Below are 16,358 nucleotides of genomic sequence, written 5' to 3' on the forward strand. Positions count from 1 at the left end.
AACCACTTAAATTAGCTTTTGGGGGATATTTTGCCCTTTTCCTTGAGCATTTTTTTTTTCTAGATTAGGTGGTGCAGTCAAAAATCTCAGAGTTGATGTTCCAGCACTACTTCCTTCCAGCCGAATAACTTGAAATAAGTCACATGACAAGGGAGCGGTTGGGTTGTCACACTTGTACTATAATGTTGATAATAATAACACTATTCACCTCAACTGAAGCAAATAACAAACTCTAAATTAGATGAGGAAAACACAGAAGAATTTAAAAACAGGAACGGTGCATTTCTTATGTCATTTTTCCAGCAGCTCAGGTGCAGATATGGAGATTTAAATAAGTTTCTTCCCCTGTTGGTGATTTTACCAGATGAAGTGAAAGGAAAAATTATTTTATATGAAAAAGCGAAACGACAGTTTGTATTGTTACTTTTGGTTGGGGAATGCTGACAGTCACAAAAATAAACTCAAAAAGAACAACTTTTCAAGCATAGCAGAAATTTCTTTCTTCTTATCAAAGTCTTCAATGAAGTTCGTTTGAGGATCAGTCTCATAGAGACCCAACCAGCATTAGCCCATCATTCCAGGGTTACCCTGAAATAAGGAGATCCTTGGAAGGATCGCCTTTCCAGCCAGACATGGATTTCCAGCCATGGAGTAATAACAACGAAGAGATCATTAGGGACCATTAGTGTCATATGTCACTTCCCCTGATAACTCATTGGCTAGAAACAGTCGTATGGCTACACAGAGAGGCTACTAAATGCCGCCTGCTGTTTTGTGGTGAGCAGCACAGTCTCTACCAACCAACCTTTAGGAATTCCTACACTCTCAGAATGTCACTCCTTGTTATTTGTGTAATTTTTATTGGTAATTTCCCGTTTCTTCCTTCAATTCCTGCACCAGAATCTGGACACCTTGACAGAAGGAATTTATTTATTTATTTATTTATTGATTGATTGATTGATTGATTTTATTTGTGTGTATTTATTCATAAGAGACACATGGAGAGAGGCAGAGACACAGGCAGAGGGAGAAGCAGGTTCCCCGGAGGGACCCCCACGTGGGACTCGATGCCAGGACCCTGAGATCACACCCTGAGCCAAAGGCAGATGCTCAACCACTGAGCCACCCAGGCATCCCATAGATTTTTATTTTTCACTTATTTTTGTGTCTCCAGAGACAAGTACAGTTTTTGGCCTGTTAAAGATAATCTAGGAATAAGTAAAAAAATAAAATAATAAAATAAAATAGCATTTCAATCTTCCACAGTAACCCTTTTTTATAAGATTTGTTTGTTTGTTTAATTATTTTTAGGGAGGGAGAGAGTGTGAGAGTGTGAGTGTGAGGGGAGAGTGGGGGAGAGACAGAAGGAGAGGGAGAGAGAAAATCCCCAAGCCGACTCTCCACTGAGAGGGAACCCAGACCGGAGCTCCATCTCACAATCCATGATTTCATGACCTAAACCAAAACTATTAAGAATCTGACACTTAATTGCCTGAGCCACCCAATCGCCCTTAATGGCTTGGGGGTGGGACAAGGCAGGGAGTGTAATGGGGAAGGGTTAGTGGATATAGTTATTAACAGAATCAACCTTTCTTCCAAATAAATATGGACTCATTCTCAAATTCTGTTAGATATCCAAAGACTACCCTGATGATGGAGGTGGGGAGTGGAGCCGGTGGAGACTGCCTGCAAAGCAAAGTGAGGCAAATCTTTATGGTAGAGGAAATGCTTTCTCTTCTGAATAGGGGTAGTAGATCACATTCGTCAAAACTCCTCTAAACGCGCATTTAATACCTGTGTATTTTCTTGTTTTCAAATTGCGCCACAATAAAATTGAAAAAAACTCACAATAAAGAAATACGGCTATGAAGCAAAAATTAAGAATATGGAAACTTCTCACCGAAGCCAGTCAAATCTTTCCTAATTCAACAAGTCAGTTTGGAGAAAGTCCCCAGCGACATTGGCAGTGACTCACCTCCATGACCTACCTACTTTTTTTTTTTTTTGACTTTTTTTTTTTATTTTTTTTAAATTTATTTTTTATTGGTGTTCAATTTACTAACATAGAGAATAACCCCCAGTGCCCGTCACCCATTCACTCCCACCCCCCGCCCTCCTCCCCTTCCACCACCCCTAGTTCGTTTCCCAGAGTTAGCAGTCTTTACGTTCTGTCTCCCTTTCTGATATTTCCCACACATTTCTTCTCCCTTCCCTTGTATTCCCTTTCACTATTATTTATATTCCCCACATGAATGAGAACATGACCTACCTACTTGTTGTGACTTCAGACTTCTTAGGGTACAGAGGATCCACTTAGATCTAATCATCTTAATCCCTGTACCCTCGACTGTGACAAGGAGAGCGGTGCCAAAGCGACCAACACGAACACCAAAGATGAAACTTCACTTAAGGACCCTTCCCATATTTAGGAAAACAAAAACAAAAACAAAACTATGATTTTGTTCTGTTTTGACAGAAACCCAGATTGTCACACCAATAGAAATCTATGTGCATCCACGGGGTAGCAACTATTGAGAAAAAGTAAGTGTATTTTCCCCCAAAGTATATTGTGCGTGCGTATGATGATGTGTTTAACAGGTAGAGTTCTTACCAACTTGTCTGAAAGTACGTTTGGAACCTTTCCCGTCAGCTGTAATACAAGAGAAACCTGAGACTTATCCAGAACCATCACATGAAGACTTTGAGCAGCAAGCAACAAGATTGTTGCTCCAAAATTATAACAATGAGACAGCCAGAGAAGCTGCCAGAATGAGCGGTAGACCCAGCCTGTCAGTTTAGAGCTTACACCATGCATGAAGCATCCAGCCCACAGAGTGTCAGGGGATACACATGACGTTAATGACGATGCCACTCACCACTGAAAAGTATTTGCAGACTCCTTCCTCCCCTACTGAGTAAGTCATCGGTTGAAGGTCTGTGATTTACAGCATTAGCTCTTTTATGACAAGAAATGAGCAAATAAACCACAGGCAACCCAGAACAAAAGCATCATCCCTTCCAGAGCCTTCATTTTTAGTAGAATGCACGCAGTCCGATAAACGCAGACATGCCCTGTAGTCAACTAATGTCCCAGATGAAGGAACATATACTCCAACAGATTCACGGAATATCTGGCCTTCCATAGAAAGAATCTCTCAACTATGTAATTTCTTTTAATGTGAAGGGATAGTTCCTGTCCTTAGCATGAAAAATCTCCACTGATACTGGATTCTCTGGATTTCAATGACAGTATCCAAATTCACTAATTGCACAGATTTTTTGGGGGGTGGTGATTCTGAATATAACTCAGAATAATCCAGTTGAGTCCATGATAGAGCAACTTTTCTTACATCAGTTTCTATCCTGAGTGCTTTTCAATTTTCTTTTCCTGCTGACATGCCTTCAGAAAGTGAACCACTGTTCAGGGCGTCGTATCCTGAATATCGCCCCTTCTATGAAAAGAAAAATTGATTAAATCCCATCTCTCCTTGACTCTTCGCACTTTCCTCATTGTATTTGATTCCAGTTCAGGCAAAAAGCTACTGCTGATAAGTGTTCTTCAATTTGTATAGTATATTTTTTTCTCTCAGGCTCTCAGCTGTATTTTTCATTCAAACAATCTTTTGACTAAAAACTCATAAAAAATGAAACACATGATGGTGAGCAATTGATTAGTTTCGGATTTTGAAAAGCTAATAACAATAACATAAGAATATCGATGCTTGTAGGGTTTAGCAGTACATGAATTGCCTTTCTATTCTGTATCATGCTGTTTTAATTATTATAACTTTAAAATGATAGAGCTAGAGAAACATAATCTCTCTCTTTCTGCCTCTCTATTTTTAGAACATTTCTGACAATTTTATTCCTGATTTAGCTTTGGAATCAATTTGTCTAGTTTCCAAAAATATGCTGTTGGTATTTTTACTAGGATAATATTAAATTATAGATTAATTTGAGGGAGGACTTACGTTCTTATGGAGTCACATATTCTTCTCCAAGAATGTGTCTTTCCTTCTGCTAAAGCTCTTGTTTATGTTTCTCAGTGGCATAAATAGTTTTCTTCAAACAAGATTTTATATGTTTTTTGTTAAGTTTCATATGTTATTTTTTGAAATTTTACTCATACCTGGCTATTGTCCATGAGCAACCCGTTTATTCCTTACACCAATTTTATATCGAGCCCTATAACTGCTTTGTCTTATTATTTCTAATAGTGTAAGACAATTACTACATAGAAGAGTCTTCCTATTGATCCTTTTAGATTTTCCAAGGAAAAAAATATATTATTCTCAAGTACTGATAATTTGAAATTCTTCTCTCCAATTTTGTTTCTAAATTCATTCCTCAATGTATTTTCCAATATCATTGGCTAATACCTCCAGAAAAATTTATAACCAGAGTATTGATAATGAATTCTGTTGCTTTATTATTGATTTCAAAGAAAATGCTGTTGTTTCCTGTATTAGCACATGTATACTATTTTTGCATATACATATAAACATCATCATGTAGAAATTATCCCATATTATGATTTTTTTCTTAGGTTTTATTTATTTATTTATGAGAGACACAAAGAGAAGCAGAGACATAGGCAGAGGGAGAAGCAGGCTCCTCGTGGGGAGCCTGATGTGGGACTCGATCCCAGACCCCAGGATCATGTCCTGAGCCAAAGGCAGATGCTCAATCACTGAGCCCCCCAGGGGCTCCCATATTATGATTTTTAAAATCAATAATAGATGTTGGATTTTACTAAAGGTTTTTACCTTTAATGAGATTTATGTGATTTTCTCTTTTGACTTACTAAATACGTTGATTTATAGTTATCCTAATATTTAACCACATGAACATTCCAGGAATAAACCTGCACTTGCTTTACTATTTATTAAATAAAGCTGAATTTTGCTAACTTATTTTTTAAATGTTTTTATTTTAATATGTTCGAAAGTTCTGTGGTTTGCTTGTGTGTATCTTTAATAGGATTTTGGTACCAATGTGATGCACATATTCTAAAAGAGGAAATTTCCTTTTTCTTTCTTTCTTTCTTTCTTTCTTCTTTTCTTTCTTCTTTCTTTCGTTCTTTCTTTCTTTCTTTCTTTCTTCTTTCTTTCTTTCTTTCTTTCTTCTTTCTTTCTTCTTTCTTTCTTTCTTCTTTCTTTCTTTCTTTCTTTCTTTCTTTCTTTCTTTCCTTCTTCTTTCTTCTTCTTTCTTCTTTCTTTCTTCTTTCTTTCTTTCTTTCTTCTTTCTTTCTTCTTTCTTTCTTTCTTTCTTTCTTTCTTTCTTTCTTTCTCTCTTTCTTTCTTTCTTTCTTCTTTTTTTCTTTCTTCTTTCTCCTTCCTTCCTTCCTTCCTTCCTTCCTTCCGTCCTTCCTTCCTTCCTTCCTTCCTTCCTTCCTTCTTTTCCTCCTTTCTTCCATTCTTTTTTTGTGCTCTGAGCAATTGAAGTTTAATTGCAGTTATTTATTACTTGAAGTTTTGGAAGAATTACCTTGTGAAACCATCTGGGTAATGGGTATTTGGCAACTTTATTTTCTTGAATGGTGAATCACGTATGTAGTCTTCCAGGGCCACTTTCTCAGGTTAGTTTTGGTAGGTTATATTTTCCAAGAAAAGTATTCATTTCATTCATGTTGTTGAAGTAATTTGAAAATATTTGAAAAGATTAGTTATTTAGAATTCTTCTAATTTCTATGATTTTTGTTATTTTTTAAATTGTCATTGATAAAGTTAGAAAACTGCCCTTTTTATGCATATGACCAATTTTATTCATGAAGAAGAGCAACAGGCTTTACTTATTGGTTCTAATATTTAACTGCTTAAACTTAATTATTTTTTGTATTTTTTTTTTGTTTGCCACTTCTTTCCCCACAGTTGTTTTATCTTTTTTCAAATATTCAAAACTGATTGCATGCTGCTTTTGATATTATATATTATGTTTCCTTTGTACACTATTTTAGCTGTATTTTTCATGGGTTGAGAAATGTAAATCTTAAGTGATATAATTTTCTGAATCATTTCCAATTTTAATTTGATTTCCATTTTATATAAGTCATGAGTAAGAAAAATTTTATATTTTCTGGTAGAGAGATCATTCCTCCCTTTTTGTCATTAACTTCTGTTTTATTGCATGTGGTTATGTTAACTTTACTCTTTGGAATTTAGTAAGGGGGCCAATAAATGATAAACTTCTGAGTATTATTTGGGAATTTGAAAAGAATATGTATTCTTATCTTTTGCCAATATGTACACATGCACAGACATTTTTACACATAGATATAATAATGTTTCTAATACTGAGAAGTGACTCTTAAGATTTGTTACGTTGTGTTTCTATCTATTTCTTGTTTTTCTCTCTAAACTTTTCTCCATTATGCTGAGGTTATGTTTTTGTTGTTGATTATGGTTTTTGTCTTGTTTTGTTTTGGTTTTGGTGCATAGATAATTGACTAATATACCATTTATTAATTTTTGGTCAATATAAATATCTTTGTGTTAAGAATGTTCACTATAAAATATTGTGCTTTGGGGACACCTGGGTGTCTCAGCGGTTGAGCATCTTCCTTAGGCTCAGGGCATGATCTAGGGATCTGGGATCAAGTCCCACATCAGGTTCCTTGTGGGAAGCCTGCTTCTCCCTCTACCTGTTCTCTGCCTCCCTCTCTCTCTCTCTGTGTCTCTCATGAATAAATAAATAAATAAAATCTTAAAAAAATTATGCTTTGTAGTCCAACATGAAAATGTTATTCTTTTTTTAAATACATATTTTTAAGATTTTATTTTTTTATTCATGAGAGAGAGAGAGAGAGAGAGAGGCAGAGACACAGGCAGAGGGAGAAGCAGACTCCATGCAGGAAGCTCGATGTAGGACTCGATCCAGGTTCTCCAGGATCAGGCCCTGAGCTGAAGGTGATGCTAAACCACTGAGCCACCTGGGCTGCCTGAAAATGTTATTCTTTTAATAAAGAAGTGTAGTCTATTTACAGTTAGTGGTTTGACATATGTGTTTGCTGTGGCTCTTCAAATTCTATGTTAGATTATCCTATTTTTTTATTTCCTTTTGTGATTTTGATATTAATTTAATTTTTTTCTTAATTTTTTTTAATTTAACCTCCTTTTTAGACAATGCCTATTAACTTCCCACTATTGGCAAAGTAGGAAGTTTGCCCATATTTGGTGTTTCTATTTCCTTTTCTCTTTTTGTTCTCTGTGTTTCCCTATTTTGTTGATTTTTATGCATTAAAATACACATGTAACCTTATTTATACCATTAAATGGTTTCATTTAACTTATATTTATGAGAGATCAAAGAGTCATCCTGTTCACCATAATTTCCATTGTTTTCCTTCTACTATCAGCTTAGCCATATCATCCTTACATTTTCAGAGCACGTAATATTTTTATTTTATGTATAATCATGTTCTCCACAATTGTTTTTATCCTGGCCATTTAGGTATATTAATTTAATGCCCATTGTTAGTTCTTTTGCCATAGTATCTTCAATGCTTAAATAAATTGACATTGAACATTTAAATTATATATTCCTACTTTCAAGGCTTTGTACACATTGCTTTCCTGTTTCCAGTGTTGGATGATACAACAAGGAATCAGGAGCCCAGAATAATTTTGTTCCTCTTTTATATGACTAGATCTTTTGTGCTTGGATTCCAGAAGATTTATTTTTTCCTATTTGTTCAAAGTGTAGTAAGATATACTAAACTATATTTCAGTGTTTATATTAATGATTGTTCTGTATCAGTTTCTTTCATGATAGTTGTCTATCTTTATATATTCACATCTTTTATTTTTGGAAAGCTGATTTTTTTTTAATTTTGGAAGATTTTGCTTTATTTTATCTTAGTATAATTTTACTGTTTTCTTGTCTAGTAATTTATTATTTTGTATTTCTTTGGGACACCAGATTTGCAAAATGAAATACCATTTTTCTTTCTTTCCTATCATTCATTGTTCTCTATTTTTTAATTGTCATTTAAAAATAATAATTGCCATTTATCATTCATCTACATTTTTTTGTTCCAATCCTATCTTCAATGTCAGTTATTGTTTTCAGCAGTGAATGATTCATTAATTGCTAAATCCAGTGGGGATTATTTTTTTTTAAGATTTTATTTATTTATTCACGAGAGACACACAGAGAGAGACAGAGACACAGGCCCAGGGAGAAGCCGGCTCCCTGGTGTGGGAATCAATCCCAGGACCCTGGGGTCATGACCAGAGCCAAAGGCAAATGCTCAACCACTGAGCCACCCAGGCATCCCAAGGGCTTATTTTCTTGATGGTTTTGTATATGTATGCTTCTATGTTCCTAGGTTTTCTTCCTGTGCTTTGCCTGTTCATATTTTATTTTATTCTGAATTCTTACCATAAGTCCCTGAGCTTTCTTAACTATACTTTTTTTTTTTTTTTAATTAAAGTGACCACTTCACTAAGTTTGAGAATGCTTCTTTGCAAATATAGCTTGTGTTTGTAACTCTTCTTTCAGGCCTGTATTGTATGAATCCTAAGGCTTTATTCCCAAAGTAGTTCCGCTAAGGTTTAGCTGTTGAACCAAGTTTTTAAACTGCTGTTTGATTGGTCAATTGTTCACAGAGTAGGCAATTATTTGTATAATGTGCTTCGGTTCTTTTTCTGAATTCTACAACTGAGTGAATCTATATTAGTTTCCTAAGCCTGCTCTAACAAATTACAACAAACTTGTTGATTTAAAACAACTGAAATATATTATCTGTGAGCACTGTGCACCAGAAGTCTGAAATCAAGATGTCAGCAGAGCCATGATTTCTCTTATGTCTCTTGAGGAGAATTCTTCTTTGCTTCTTTCAGCTCTGGTGGGTCCTGGCATTTGGCTCAAGTAGCATGACTCCAGTCTTAGCCTTCATGACCTTCTCCCTCTGGTCTTTTTCCCTTGGTTTCAAAGGACTCCTGTCATTGGAGTTGGATTTAATCTTGAGATCCTTAATTTAATCATATCTTCAAAGACTTCCAAATAAGGTCACATACACAGGTTCTGAGCCAACATATTGTTTTGAGGTCCACTATTCAATCAACTATAGGATCTTAGTATGTTTCTATCTGCCTTTCTGACTTTGCCAAAATGGTCATTCTCTCTTCATAATTTATGGTTTGAGATAAATATGTCTGTTTTATCAAAAAATGAGTTTTATTTTTCTTCCTTATTACTCTTTTTAAGCATTTATTGAGATATAATTGACATATAACAGCATATATTTTAAGGTGTACAAGGCGTTGATTTGCTGCAAGTAAATATGGCAAAACTATTACCACCATAACACTAATGAACACTTCCATTCCATTTTATAATTACCATTTCTTTTTTGAGGTGAGAACACTTAATATTCTCTCTCCAGAACATTCAGGTATACACTATAGTATGATTATCAATAATCAGTATTCTGTACATTAGACTGCCAATTAAAGTAATTATTGATAGGTAAGGGTTTACTAATGTCATCTTCTTTATTGTTTTCCAGCTATTTTATAGTTCCTTGCTCTTTTCTTTCCTCTATGACTATCTCTCTTTGTGACTTTATGATTTTCCACAGTGATGTGCTTAAATTTCCTTCTCTTTTTCTTTTGTGTGTCTACTGTAGATTTTGTGTGTTTGTGTGATTACCATAGGGCTTACAGGAAACATCTTATAGAAATACTATTTAAGCTGATAGCAACTTAAATCTATTACATATAAAAGCTATACCCTTTTATCCGCCCCCCCCACATTTTAAGCTTTTGATATCATAATTTGCATACTTTTATATTGTGTATCCATTAATATTATTGTATCTAGAGCTATATTTAATACATTTGTCCTTTATCCTTTATATTAGAGTTAAGTGCTTAGCACATAGTATTGGAGTATTCTGAATTTCATTATATGCTTATCTCTACCATGTATTTGCATGTATTTATTTTCATGTTACCAATTATCCTCCTTTCATTTCAGCTTGAAAATCTCTTTTCAGCATTTCTTATAAGGGAGGTCTAATGGTGATGAATGTCCTGAGTTTTTGTTTCTCTGGGAAAGTCTTTATTTCTTCATTTCTGAAGGACTACTTTGCCAGAGAGAGTGTTCATGGTTGGCAGGCTTTTCTTTCAGTACTTTGAATATATCCATAGACTCTCCTGATGAGCAAGATTTCTGCTGAGAAAATCACTGCCAGCCTTATAGGGATTCCCTTACAAGTGACTAGATACTTTTTCCTTGCTGTTTTCAAGATTTTCACTTTATCTTTGATTTTTTACAGTTTTATTATAATCTATCTTGAGGAAAATTCCTTTGCATTGACTTTGTTTGGGGGACACATGAGCTTCATGAACTTGGCTGCAAGGGCTGTTGATGTACTCAGTGGGGGCAGAACAGGCAGTGGTAGTGGCTGGAGCTGATGGTCTGCACACATTTGACCATAGGGACTGGCTGAAGGTGCCTGTGTGATGGTGGCAAGGCCAGCTGCAGGCTCAGGTGCAGTAGCAAGGGATGGGGCCAACAATAGGGAGGGGGGCAACTGGGGGTGTGAGAGCAGCGGTGGGAGCCTTCACTATAAGTACCAACTTGCATGACTCCAGGAGCTAGCTGCAGGTGCAGATAGGAGAGTAGTGGCTGGTGATGGGAGTCAGGGCAAGCAGCATGCAAGCATGTAGCTGCAGGGGCTGGTTGCTGGCACATGTGTTGATGCAGGCTAGTGATGGGAGTTGGGCCCATCTCCAGCTGTCAAGCAGCTGTGTGGGTCTGGGTGGTTGACATGTACTGGTAGAGCAGTGGGTACTAGCCATGGGTGTGCACATGGCTGCAGAGGCCAGGGATAAGAGGTAGGGCCAGATCCAGGCCCATAGCAGCTTTGGTGGCCCTGGGCCACAGACATGCAGTCACACAACCCCAAGTGCTAGCCAGTGGCATACACAAGGCCATGGGGGTCAGTGGAAGGGCCTGAGTTGGCATCTTGCATGCACAGTCACAGAAGCTTGGCCTAGCTACTGGTACTGATTCCAGGCCCCAGTGTGAGGGTGGCAGAGGGAACAGGAAGGGACAGAGGCAGGTGGTGTCTGCAAGCAAAAGAAAAGTTCTGGAGCAAAAATCTGATTGGTGAAATCTGCAGAGATCTGGAGTGGCTGTGGCAGCCATTGGTTTCAGGAGTGGTGGAAGCTGCCCGGGTCCTCTGTGGAGCAGTCTGCGATGGTGATGAAAGGTAGGGAAGAGGGAGGTCTGCACATTGGCCAAAGCTATTCAGGTCCTCAGCAGGGTGGGCTGCTGGGATCTCCTGCTGAGTGGGCCAGAGGGACCCACCATGGCTCCCACTACTGTTCCCCCCCCCAATCTTCCTCACTCCTAGCTATCTCTCCACAGCTTTGCTAGTCTCTGGGTGAGGAAGAAGTGAGCCAGGCTTTAGTGCAGTGCCCTGAAAAACTGGGAAAGCTGGCTGTTCACCACGTTCTCACTTTCCTGGTTGGGAGAAGTCTCTTGTGCCAGGAGGTCCCTCTTGCTTCTAAGCGGTGCTGGCCTGGGGTTGGCATTGCCGCCATAGTGAAACTGTTCTTTCCACCCTTTTGATGCAGCTCCTTTTGGGATTTTTGCTCTGCTGTGTCCCTGAAACTTCTTAAATAGACTCCTGAGCTCTCCCAGAGCTGTGTGCAGTTGTGGATTGTTGTCTAATTGTTCTTTGTGGGGGGAAGGAGGCCAGGGTCTCCTACTCCACCCTCTTGATGACATCATGACTTCTCTTAGCACCTCTGTTAAGTTTGAGGTGATAAGAAAAAAAAAAAAAGGAGAGACTTCTGTCACTAAGCCACTATTTTAAAATTCCTAGTCTCCCTTATTAATTAATTGATTAATTAATTTATTTATTTAATATTTATTTATTTACTTATTAGAGAGAGAGAGAGAGAGAGAGAGAGGCAGAGACACAGGAGGAGGGAGAAGCATGCTCCATGCTGGGAGCCCGACGTGGGACTTGATCCCAGTACTCCAGGATCGCACCCTGGGCCAAAGGCAGGGCTAAACCACTGAGCCACCCAGGGATCCCCTAGTCTCCCTTTTTTAAACACATTAGTTGTAAACTTTACAGAAATAATGCAATCAATAGAATAGACATACTTTAACTTTTTGTGTGCAAATCTATCTCTGTCTGCAACCATAATCTATATTCCCTTTGTATTAAGAATGAATAAATGAAAATTGGTGGGTCACCACCACTTTTCTACAACATTCTCTTCCCAGGAATATTGCCACTTTTTTCCCTCTGGTATTTATAGACTCCATATTTTGGCTCTCCACATGTCAAATCCTATATTATTAATATATTCTCTTGTGTATTTCATCTTAAATCCTCTGGAACAGAGACACTACCCCAGTTACCACACTCCCCCCCCCATATTCTGCAACTAAATTTCTTTCTTTTTTTTTCTTTTAAAGATTCCATTTATTTATTCATGAGAGAGAGAGAGAGAGAGAGAGAGAGAGAGGGGCAGAGACACAGGCAGAGGGGGAAGCAGGCTCCATGCAGGGAGCCCGACATGGGTCTGGATCCTGGGACTCCAGGATCACACCCCAGGCCGAAGGCAGGCGTTAAACCTCTGAGCCACCTAGAGATCCTTGCAACTAAATTTCTTAAATTCATTCTTCAGACTCACTAGCCACATTTTCTAAAATTTTAGAAATTTTCTTGATAGTCTTTCTTCTACCTTCCATTCCCATTTTTTCATCAAACAGCTCTATATATAGCCTTCTATATATATAGCCTTCAAGCTGATCAAGCCAGTGGATGCTTTCTGGTCCACCTCTTATATGACCTTGTAGCACATTTGGCATTGTCCACTAACCCATCTCTCTTTAAATCTTACTATTCCCTTGGTTCTTGTATTAATTATATATTGTGTGTAACAACTTACCTCAAAACTTAGTGACTTAGAGCTACAAACATTTATTATCTCATGGTCTCTGTGGGTTAGGAATTTGGGAGTGGCACAGATGGCGGTTCTGATTCAGCATTTCTCATGAGGTTGCGGTTAGGATGTTGGCAGGGGCTACAGTTATCTGAAAGCTTAATTAGGGCTGGATGGTTTGTTCCCAAGATGGCTTACCTGCATGGTTATTGGATGGAGGCCACTACTCCTTACTCTGTGAACATCCTCTTATAATATGGCAGCTGGTTGCCCTCAGAGTGAGTGACTCAAGAACACGTGAGTGACTAGGAAGCCACAGTACCTTTTATGACCTAATCTCCCAAATCACACCACATTCCTTCAGCTTTATCCTAGTCTAGCTACACTTTAAAGGAAGGGAATCAGATTCTACCTCTTGAAGGAAGGGCTATTAAAGAATCTTTGGACTTATTTTAAAACCACTACAATCTTCTAATCATAGCATTCTGAGAACTCTTATGGAATCTCTGGGTGCTCGCTTTCCATATGTACCTTTTTCCTCACTTATTCTTTACTTTTCTTTTCTTTCTTTTCTTTTCTTTTCTTTTCTTTTCTTTTCTTTTCTTTCTTTTCTTCTTTTCCTTTTTTCTCACTTATTCTTTTCTACACACTAACGGAACTTTGATCCACCTTAGAGATTTGCTCCAGGTGCTCTTTGACTATCTATCCGTCTTGCAGGATCCATCCTGGTATTATGTTATATAATATCTAAATGGAAGAAAATGCAAATTATCTTCGTGGTTTAGATGTATGTACCTAAAATGAGAAATCCAGCCAAATAATATCATCACAGTAACCCTCATGCAGGGCATCAGGTTGGATAGACAGGGAGAGTTAGGGGAATACAATATACCTTATATAACACACACCACATATAAACATAAAAGCCCCATCCCACGATTTGTTTCCTTTTATTTGTTCGAAGTCACAGTATTTATTCTAATTAGAAATTTCAAAGCATAAGAGGTGAGCAGGTTTTACTTCTAATTTCTTTCGTCTGTTTTTCAAAAATGAGACATGGACTAGACCAGTTTGAAAAGCACAGACTTAAAGAATGTTGCTTGCCAAGGCTAATTGCTCTTTTTTTTTGAGACTACTACACATTATTTAAGCGACAATATTTGGGAGGAAATAATAACAAAATATTATGCGTATTCCTTTTTTTTTTTTTTTCTTAAAGAAAATGGGTAGACCTTAATGAATTTACCCTTTAGAATGGGCCAGGAAATGTCTGAAGAATACAAATTGTCTCACAGTAGAGAAAAGGGTAGTTAGCAATTATTGTGAAAACCTTTGCCTCCCTGCTCTCGTATTTTAATGCTAAGGCATCTGGAAAATTTAACCTTTTCCCCTCAGGCAATATTTTGTCTTGATATCCCAGATCCCTGAAACTTTGTGAAAAGATCACTATCCATTTATCTCTTTTCAATGAATTTTCAAAGGACACAAGCCTCAAATTTATACTCCAAACCAGCCGAGGGTCATCAGTTCTCTGGGTTTTGCGCTTCTAAGTTGCTACACTTCATCGCTCAAACTGCAGGCTCCATATTACCAACCGAACATTTCTTTGTTTTCTAAGTGGGTTTATTTTTTTTCCAGCACAAATACCAAGGCAACAATGTTGACTCTGCACACTGATGGTTATTTTTAACTCTCTCCAGTTAAAAGAAATAGTCTTGAGATATGCCAAAGTAACTCCAGCAAACAAAAAGCCCCCCCCCCAAAAAAAAAACCCCCACAAACTTTCCTTTATTCAGTTTAATGTATGTTTAATGCATTTTCTTTCCATTTGCAAGATCCACCGTGGGAATCTTAGCCTTTTTATTTTCTTCTAGATATAGAATAAAAATGGCAAGAGGTTATTTCAGGGCATATTTTTGGAGAAGCATTTGAATTAACATAAAGTTAACATTTCCTAAATGATAATTTCAGAAACTAGACCATTAACCTTTAGAAAAGACAAAAAAGAAATATATTGTAACTCTGTTCTAGGATTATTGGCTTCAGACAGAACTTGGAATAAGAAGCATATCTCTTGGACCAACTAAAAACAGTGCTATTCATCAGGAATTAATACAACTTCATAATAAAACACTCCTACCTATAAGGCAACCCCATTCAATAGAATGTATTAAAAAGTGTTATCTAAAGCTATGAAGAGAAATAAAGGTATGTATTTTTCAAGTTAAATTGAATAGTTCTTTTAGAGGCTGTGGAGTCTGCTAGCAGGGATAGAATGTAAAGGGAAAGGATGATATTTGGGTGATTAACCATTTTTAGAATAATAAAAGCTTCTGAAATTAAAATATTGTTCTGCAGGGATGCCTGGGTGGCTCAGCGATTGAGTATCTGCCTTGGCTCAGGTCGTGATCCCAGGGTCCTGGGATCGAGTTTTGCATTAAGCAAGGAGCCTACTTCTCCCTCTGCCTGTGTCTCTGCCTCTCTCTCTGTGTTTCTCATGAATAAATAAATAAAAAATCTTTAAAAAAAATCTGTTCTGCAAAAAAATTATGTAGGATATAGATTACGCGGAACCTTCTACACGTGGACCAAATAACCACTTTTCAAACTGAACTCAGGCTCATGTGTATCAGTGACAAAGCTACAACACTGAGTGTTAACTAACACAGGTTGAGGTGTAAGGGTTGCATATGGGGAAACACAGAGGCCATCCTTTGGGATCTAGAGAGTTGACCGAGGCTTAAGAATTAACTTGTGCACGGGGAATTTGCCTCTTGCAGAATATCTGGGCACTGAAATCCATTCCAGTCAATAGTTGAAGCCAGCAATAGATTTAAGTGCTAAGACAGTGTGTTCTAATGAAGTGCTGAGGTGATGGATTAGGGCTGGAAGCCACTGGTACAGCCATCACGCAGCCACAAGCTCAAGGCTTGGATGCCACTTGTGAGCAAGCTAGTGGAAGTCCTTGCACTTCCTCTACTATAAAGCCATAGAAACTCTCAGTCCAGAGAACTGGATCTCCTCCAGAATCCGAATTCTCGTCCCACTGCTTCACCATGTGCAGACTGTGAGTGTAACCAGCAACAGGGAAACTATATACTTGCTGCTCTTGGCTCTTTATTTTCCCCAGTAATATTGTTTCAGGTCTCATGTGCTTATTTGCTAGTCAATCAGCCTTCTTTGCTTAATAGTCTTTTTGCATAAGTAAGGTGACATGCTGGTGGCTGTTCACATCTTCAGAAATTATACCTATTATGCATAACTCAAGAATAAAATGAGAATGCATCAACATTAAAGATATTATTATTCAGATGTTGCAGTATTTAGACTTTTTAACATATCTTCCTTACTAGATTTTGAACTCCTAGGACAAATGAAACTCTTTTAAAAGATTTATTTATTTATTTATTTATTTATTTATTTATTTATTTATGTATTTATTTATGA

This window comes from Canis lupus, chromosome 19 (genome assembly GCF_003254725.2).
Source record: "Canis lupus dingo isolate Sandy chromosome 19, ASM325472v2, whole genome shotgun sequence".
Classification (NCBI taxonomy): Eukaryota; Metazoa; Chordata; class Mammalia; order Carnivora; family Canidae; genus Canis; species Canis lupus.